Here is an 8,134-nt window from a genome sequence, read left to right on the forward strand (position 1 = left end):
TGTTGTCGATTAAGAATTCCAGCATTTTGTAAACATCCTCCTCTGTATATTTGGAAGATGATTTGGAATTATTTCTTACAAAGTATGAGGAATCTCTACCAAAAACTATATATTTTTATGTAGGTGTACCATCTTTTTTTGGAAAAAACAACGATGTATAATGTTTTTAAGTCGGGATTTTAACTGAATATGGGGAATAGAAGTGTACAGTGTTGAAAAATCATAGGTTTTAATGCTATTATATTCAGATAATAGTCTTGAACTGATTGTCTCCAAAAGATCTTTGAATTTTTCAGGATCCACATTGAATTAATACCACTACGGGAGTAACAAGTGTTGTTGTAGGACTGCAGACCCTCTTTGACAGTTGTGAGTATAGAAGTTAAAAGTATTAGAAGAGGTTTGGTGGTACATTTTGCAGATCCAGTTATGAAACGTTGTTTGTATGGATTCTTGTGAAGTTTAGGAATGCAGTACATAGACGGTAAGTCACAATCATCGTCCTTGGTAGAGAGACCAAAAGAGGATAGCACAGATTTATGGTTTTCCACAATCTCTTCTTTGGAGAGAGTGGTAGCAGTATAGGTCGTATCACTGCTATTATTTTCTACGTCTACCTCTGATAATAAACATTGGATATAAAACGTTTTGCAGACAAAAACAATGTTGTTTTGGGCTTTGTCTGCTGTTACGACAACATATTTTTCATGTATAGTAGACAACGTTTTTGCTACATCGGGATCTTTGAAAACTGATGTAGCCTTGGCACTCATTGACTTACTTAAAACTTTCATTCGTTTCAAAATTAAAGACCTCACGGCCTTTAACCACTCTGACAGAGAATCAATGTCTTCTTGTTCTCGTTCTATCCATTTTCTTGCATAGTCCTCGACGGCATCCATAAGAACTTTAAAGTTATAATTCCAATTTATGGAGCGTGGTTCACGGTACTTGGGACCTTTAGAAAGGATATTACGTAGATATTCGTTTTAGATAATAGTTAAATCTCCCGTAACGACGTGACCAGAAGGACTATACTTGAATGGAGAGGTTTTGCAAGAACAGTCAGGTGGTTTAGTCTTGAAGTCTTCAATCTCGAGGTTCTGCAATAATAGCCTTTTATAATTGAAAATTTTGGATGGAATGGGTGAAGTATAGGAATATGAAATAATTGGTATGGATTTGTTTTTGAAATATGGAGGAATTTTGTTGGTAACGTTTTTGTGATGGAGGATGTTAGCCAAGTTGCATCTATACCTTTGTTGACAAACGGTAGTGGACGAAATGATCGTTTTTCTTCATCTTGACTTTTCACACAAACTGGTTTAAAGAGTCTGTGGAAACCAATATCCAAAATGATGGCAACAAGTCTGTATAATGATGAGGTGGGGTCAGAAACAGGAGTGTCAAGACTTGTTTTGTAAAGGGAGTGTAGTAGAGTGAGAGGTATAGAATAAAGTTTGGTTCTAATGTGATGAAGTCTAAGAGGTTTTTGTATGAAAGGAAGGAGACCATCTATGGAGACATCATGTAACTTGGGTGACGTTTAGGGGCAATGGCCATGACTTCTTTCCCGTCTTGGATTTTTGTTAAATAAATTCATCACATTCATGCTATTGTTATATTGGCTTGAAAGGTTTGCTATACTTTTGATGTTTTCATTGCATCCGTAAGGTATTGCAGTACCTAGTCTGCGTATCCAGTACTCCTCTCTTTCCCTACGATAGTTTTTACTTAGATAGGGACTGCTCGTAGGATGGTAATTTTTTTTCTAAAATACGTACTTTCATGGAGAGGATTGAATGATGTTGCTAATTAAAGTGTTGATAAACTGTCGGGAATTTGGTGGTGTTAATTCCCGAACGATGACCGCACATTCTTTGATTTAATCGTTCCTGTGTTTCTCCGTCATATATTAAACCACATAAGTTGCATTCTAATCCATATATTAAGTTTGTTGATTTGCAACTTAAGTCATCGTGACTTCTTGTATGGAAGGTTTTGTTTGTAAGGGAACTGGAGAAGTAAAGGTCGGTTATAAGAATGTTGCATGTTTTGCAATTTTTAATGCCACATTTTGATATGGTACAATGTGGTTCGTTATCGTTGTAGTCAAATATATCGTTTAAAGTGATGGAACATGGTTTGATTATTTTAAAATAGTCAGAATTTTTGTACTGGAATAGATGGTCTGCAGACTGAACGTGTGATTGGGTACTTTTAGTTGAATTGGTCGGGGCACTTTCCATACCAGATGTGAGTGTGCTAAGATTCCCATCTGGGGACAACACATACTTACAAGACAACAGAGTGTCCGATCTGCTGTCAGATTCGGACCTTTTTATACTGGGCGACGTCCAAGCCAGTTTTTCTTTCATTCCTCTTGTTAAAACCATTAATTATAAAAAATTGTATGACTGGGTTGATGATACCCTCGGGGACAAAATCCACCAGCAGAGGTATCGACCCAGTGGTGTGAAAGAGTAATCAAGGGAACCAAGGTTATAGCGGTAATCAAAAGAATGTAATCCAGGGACAAAGACCCGACGTGGAAAACAGACATACACAACAAAGAACATAAAGTAACTAAAATCATACATACAAAGTAACAAAAGTAAATGAGCAACTCGGACTCCACTAAAGACTGGGAGCATGGACCAGGTGCACCGGTAGGGTAAGCGTCCTCTGCTTCTCTAGAAACACCCGCCGAGTTGCTCATAAAAAGTCGTCCGGGGTAGACAAACGAGGAAAGGTGAACTAAGACGCGTTGAATAAATCAGTTTTCATGGTGCTGATGGATACATCATAACGATCCATAACGAGTTCATGATGACGACCATAAAACTTCTGTAGTGATCGTGGAACAAAACACGATCTGGAGCGATCTACAGAGAGTGAAGCGGGAGGGATTTTGGATAAAAGAACTCCGTGTTTTACACCCACACGGAATTAACAAAAAACATGAAGTTCTTCCTATTTTGTATAGTTTCTTATAGCAGTATTTGTAAATATTTTTTATTTTTATAGTTCAGTATTCAAGATCAACACACAACGTGTGTCTATAGTACAATGTTCAAGATCTTTGTTACTGTCGGTAAAAAAAATTGTATACATCACAGGTATTCATCTGATTAGGTAGTGAGTTGTGTTCACAGACCATTTACTTTCATACACACTCAGTTTATTTAAGGCACTGAAGAAGGTCATTTGTTGACTAAAAATGTTGCCCATTGTATACTTTATTATAGTGTGTTAATATCTTTATCGGTATCGTTGTACAATCCTTTAGACTTATATAATTATTTTTGTTTGTGCTGCATCGTCATGACTGGACGATCAACCCGTGCAGGTCCGGGTGTTAAAAGAATAGGCCTGCAGCAGCGCTAAGCTTGTCGTAAAAGGCGACTAAATAGTGCTCAGAAACCTAGCCGGGGGCTAGGCGCTCTGCCCACAGAGCAACTGGGATGTGTGCCCCAGGTGGTGGAATGGGGTACCCCTGGCGTGTTACATGCTGGGGTTGTCAGGCTATAATACGGAAAACCTGACCGCAAACCATAGTGGTGCACCGTGTTGGGAAAGATGCCACGTTCCTCGCACGTTAAAGAACACTGCTGTGGTATTCGATAGGAGTAGGAACCTTTGCGCTCCGCCACAGGAGGCTAAATTGCTCGACCTTACCCATCCCCCTTTTTCCAGTGGCAATCAAAATTTGTCGACCCTATTATCCTTGTGACCCATCCTTTTTTTTTTCATTTCATGTTCATTTTATCATCCATTTCATGTTCATTGTCTGAATATAGCTGAAATATTGCTGCTCGGACGTTAAACCCCAACCAACAAACAAACAAACATGACTGGACGATCCGATACTCATTAAGTTTGCTGGTTGGCAGATTCCTTTAGACTTTATATATATATAGGAAGGTCTGAAAAATTCCCAACGATGTTAGAACTGTCAAATTTGCGATGCAAATTTTTTGGTCGTTCCCTCTGCGGGACTCGAACTCGTATCGCTGTGACATCTATGGCAACACCGCCTGCACTAAGTCCAGCGCCCTAGACCACTCGACCAGCTAGGCTATAAAATACAGCTTTCGCTGGCCGGGTCATTCCTCCTCGTAGGATTAATCTAGGGCTGAAACTTATAAAGGTCAAGGCCTCATCCCTGGGTGTGGTCTGAACTTTGAATCTAAAACCAATAGTCAGGATTATCATGACGAGATGAATAAGGAGCACTTTACAGAGTGGTTCAAAGACACCCTCCTCCCAAGATTGCCCCCTCAGTCTGTGGTCGTAATGGACAATGCTCCGTATCACAGCCACTTGGATCCTGAATTTAGGGTGCCAACAAAAAGTGCCAAAAAGTCAGACATCTCGGCATGGCTGGAAAAAGAAAAATATCCGTTACGATAAGAAAATGAACAAGGCTGAGTTAAGTGATCTTGTAAGTCAAAACAAGCCTCGTCCAAAGTATGTGATTGACGGCATTGCATCAGCTCATGGCCATGAGGTTTTAAGATTACCTCCTTATCATTGTGAGCTCAATCCAATCGAAATGGTTTGGTCTAACTTGAAAGGCTTTGTAGCTAGTAGAAATACTACCTGCAAAAAATCAGATTGTATAAAGCTTTTCAAGGAGGCCAAGTCCCATTTTGATGGTCAGACCTGGGACAGATATGAGAGTCACGTGATAAGGGAGTATGAGGAAAAGCTCTGGCAGATGGATGGACTCAGAGATGAGGACGTGCCACGCGTGGCTTTTACTGTTACGGACGATTCTGACACTGATGACAGCCAGAGGACTATTCCTTACTGTGTTTCAGAGGGGGAGGGCGATGACTTAGAAAATGACGATGACCTAGACGATATCTCTGATTTCATTGATCCAGCTGGTGAGGTTTTGTGCAACACCTGTGGCAATGCCGAGCCACCTAAGTCCATTCGGAAGGACAAACACATTGACTGGTTTCATTGTGATATGTGTGATCGGTGGGTGCATAACAGATGTAGCACAAAACCTGCCCTTGCAAGGAATGTATGTCTTCGGTGCTTCTCCATTCTTAACCACCGGGACCTCAGTCAACCACTGATTTTGCCACCAGAAGATATGGAACAATAATATCTTTCTTAAATTCAATAACCATGTTTTGTACATGTACAAGATTATTTAGATTTAATTTATCAATTGATCAAAATACTTATTTTCATATCTTAAGCAATCTAAAAATAGCAATTTTTTATTCTATTTATTGCTTGAAAATAACAGTAATAATTTGGCACTAAGATAATCATGAATTAAAACTTTTTTTACATGTACATGTATGTATGACATGTGTTATTAAACCTCAAAGGCTCTTGTAGAGTGGACATGCTTGCAACTTTTGATTTGTGTACAACTCAACATGATTTTCCTCAGCACACATTTGTCTAATCTTCGGCTACTGCTTGAAAAGGGAAGATTTTTGGACAGTTGGTTTGATGAATACATTAGCCCATCTTGCACATAAGATTGAATTGTGATAAAAGCAAAATCTGTGATACAATTTCAACATCTGTGATAACTTTTCCTGTTAATAATTGAAATCGTGTTATTTGTTATAATTTAAATTTATTATATATACTATCATGTTTCATTGAATATATTGATAACCCTAATGTTTACAATGTTGTTTGATTCCTTGATAGTTTAAGGTACTACAGTTGATATAGATTTTATATTTACTAGAGGATTAATATATACATTTGTATGATAGCATTGAATTTGATTTGTTTACAATGCACAATTACTTAATATTGTTATTGGAATGAACTTGTACATGAACCTTATCATGCTGATATTGGAATTGTTAAATTATATTATAGTTGTTAAATGTTGTGAAACTTATAATATACTATTTTTTTCTCTCCATGTCTTGACTCTTTGATTGAAAATTTGCAAGGTGTCCGCGAATAAAATAATGAATTAGATGTGTACAAAACTCAGGTGAATTTTAGTAAGCCTCATACTAAAATTGCATGTAAACCCTTTTTCTCAACCTACTTGTTTGTACCCAACAAAATGTCTCTACCCTCCTCTCCAAAGAAAAACAAAACTGATCTTTCTGCAATTGTTTTTGTCTGTTGAACACATATATTTGAAAACTTGAAATTGTGAAATGTGTAATACATATTTCCTATCTAAATAACAACAACAAAATGAGTCAAGGACAGTCACAACCGCACAAGAATAACAAGTATTACTTTGTCAAGGACTGGTATAATTAAATCAAACATTCAGAAATGTTAATTTGTAGACTTAAGCTGACAGAATAATGTGGCCATATTTTACTATTATATGTACTTGTAGAAAATGTGGAGTCAAATATTTGTCAATATTGTGTTTAATGGAGTTGCAAAATTATACATGTATGCATTAACAATGTACCATTTAATACACATCAATTCTCTACAGCACAGAGTAGTGAATTTAGAATTCATACTGACAGAAGTAATTACATACAAGTCCAAGATCTGGTTTCTTACAACACAAAAAGTTCTATTTACCGAATTATCAAAGTACTTAAAAGCATTCTGATTTATCACAATATAGTTAGAAACTTGGTTAAAAAGTACACCAGTGAAAAGAAAATATGGACAGACTGTTGCAGTGAGTTTTGGTATATCTCGACAGTTCTATATTGAATCAAACACATATTAACTAACTTGAATAGAGTTGCTGTTGGGAACACACCTGTGTACCGAGATGGTGTACATTTTGTACTTCTATATAGTCCAATCCAAGGAAGATTACTGTGTAATAAATTTACATTTTCATGACCTTTTCAGTTGTCAATTCATTACACAATACAATACAGTGATAATGACAATAATGCGAGAGATTACTCAACGTCTCCTTAAGATTAAAATGGAAAAGCATCCCTCAAAGTGCCTGTGTCTCTACAAATTCAAAGTGCCCTGATAAGGATTGTTATGAAGTATTCAGGCACTCTATATTGCTATTAGTATTGTACATGTATGTACATGCACATTGTATATACATTTATTGTCCCTGTCACATGTAAACATGTTTTTATATATTTTTTTTCTATCGTGGAAGCTTTTGCAAGGAATGCCATGTGTCATATACAAATTCCGCACTGTAAACTGCAACCTCTCCGGCTCTCGTGCTTAATGATCGAGTAATAACTCGATCACAATGTTTTAAATCCGACAAAAATACGTTGCATGTGAGTTGGTAACAAAAGAAAAATGTCTGAACCCAGGAGTCCTGGCTGTCTTACTTTAAATCCAGTTTAAAATTGCCTTAAATCGTAAATGATCTACAGAAACAATGTAAACTGACATGTCTAACTACTTAAAACCAGAACAGCATTGTGTAAAAGTGTCCAGCATATCAGCTTTTGTTTACATACAAAATGGCGGGAATTAATACGATTGTCACCGGAGATCTACGGGAACTTACGAACTTCCGTTGTAAACAATTCGTCCCGTAGAAACCAACATGGCGGATATTAGTATGCCAGCACTCCACAGTATTGTAGAACTGCCTGATTTTGGTCTTGTAATCTGATGCTTTGTAACATTTATCACTTTAAAAAATTGTCAAGCATCTGTAAATCTATATATCTAGAAATAGCTCAAGCCAAGGCCTTCAGGATGCAGTAAAAATTTTCTGGAAACAAATTACCCACAGCATATAGGGTTACCATAGAAACCATGCAAAAATATGCGAAAATTTGCAAAAAAGTTCATAAAATCAGGTTTAAAAATATCAAATTTCCCGCAAAATATCTGAAATTTTTATTTCAATCCCTGAAACTGTTCAAACTTTTCCCTTCAAAAACCCCTTCCTCATATGTGCATCGCCGGTTAGATTTTGAGCTATTTCACTTTGTAATCCACTTATTAAATTTAGCATGGTAAAAAATTGACTTACTTTCACTTTCACAATGAAGTCAAATTGTCATTGAAAAAAAGCCCCTTCAACATTGAATATATATAAAACATTGCAAAATACTTTTAAAAGTCCCCTTTTTTCAGAAAATGTTTTATCAACAATAGATTCTTCATTTTTAATCACTATAGCAACTACCGGTTTCCATTCATGTCATTTTTCATCCTAGCCAAAAGTGCC

General features: G+C 36.7%; 1 pseudogene; it reads left to right on the forward strand.

The window, feature by feature from the left end:
• The first annotated feature begins 1,517 nt into the window (after positions 1–1,517).
• On the forward strand, positions 1,518–5,906 carry LOC148622490 (uncharacterized; annotated as a pseudogene).
• The last annotated feature ends 2,228 nt before the right edge of the window (positions 5,907–8,134 follow it).

Source organism: Perna viridis, chromosome 3, assembly GCF_037379345.1.
Source record: "Perna viridis isolate PV_CMFRI_1.1 ecotype Kerala chromosome 3, ASM3737934v1, whole genome shotgun sequence".
In the NCBI taxonomy this organism is placed as follows: Eukaryota; Metazoa; Mollusca; class Bivalvia; order Mytilida; family Mytilidae; genus Perna; species Perna viridis.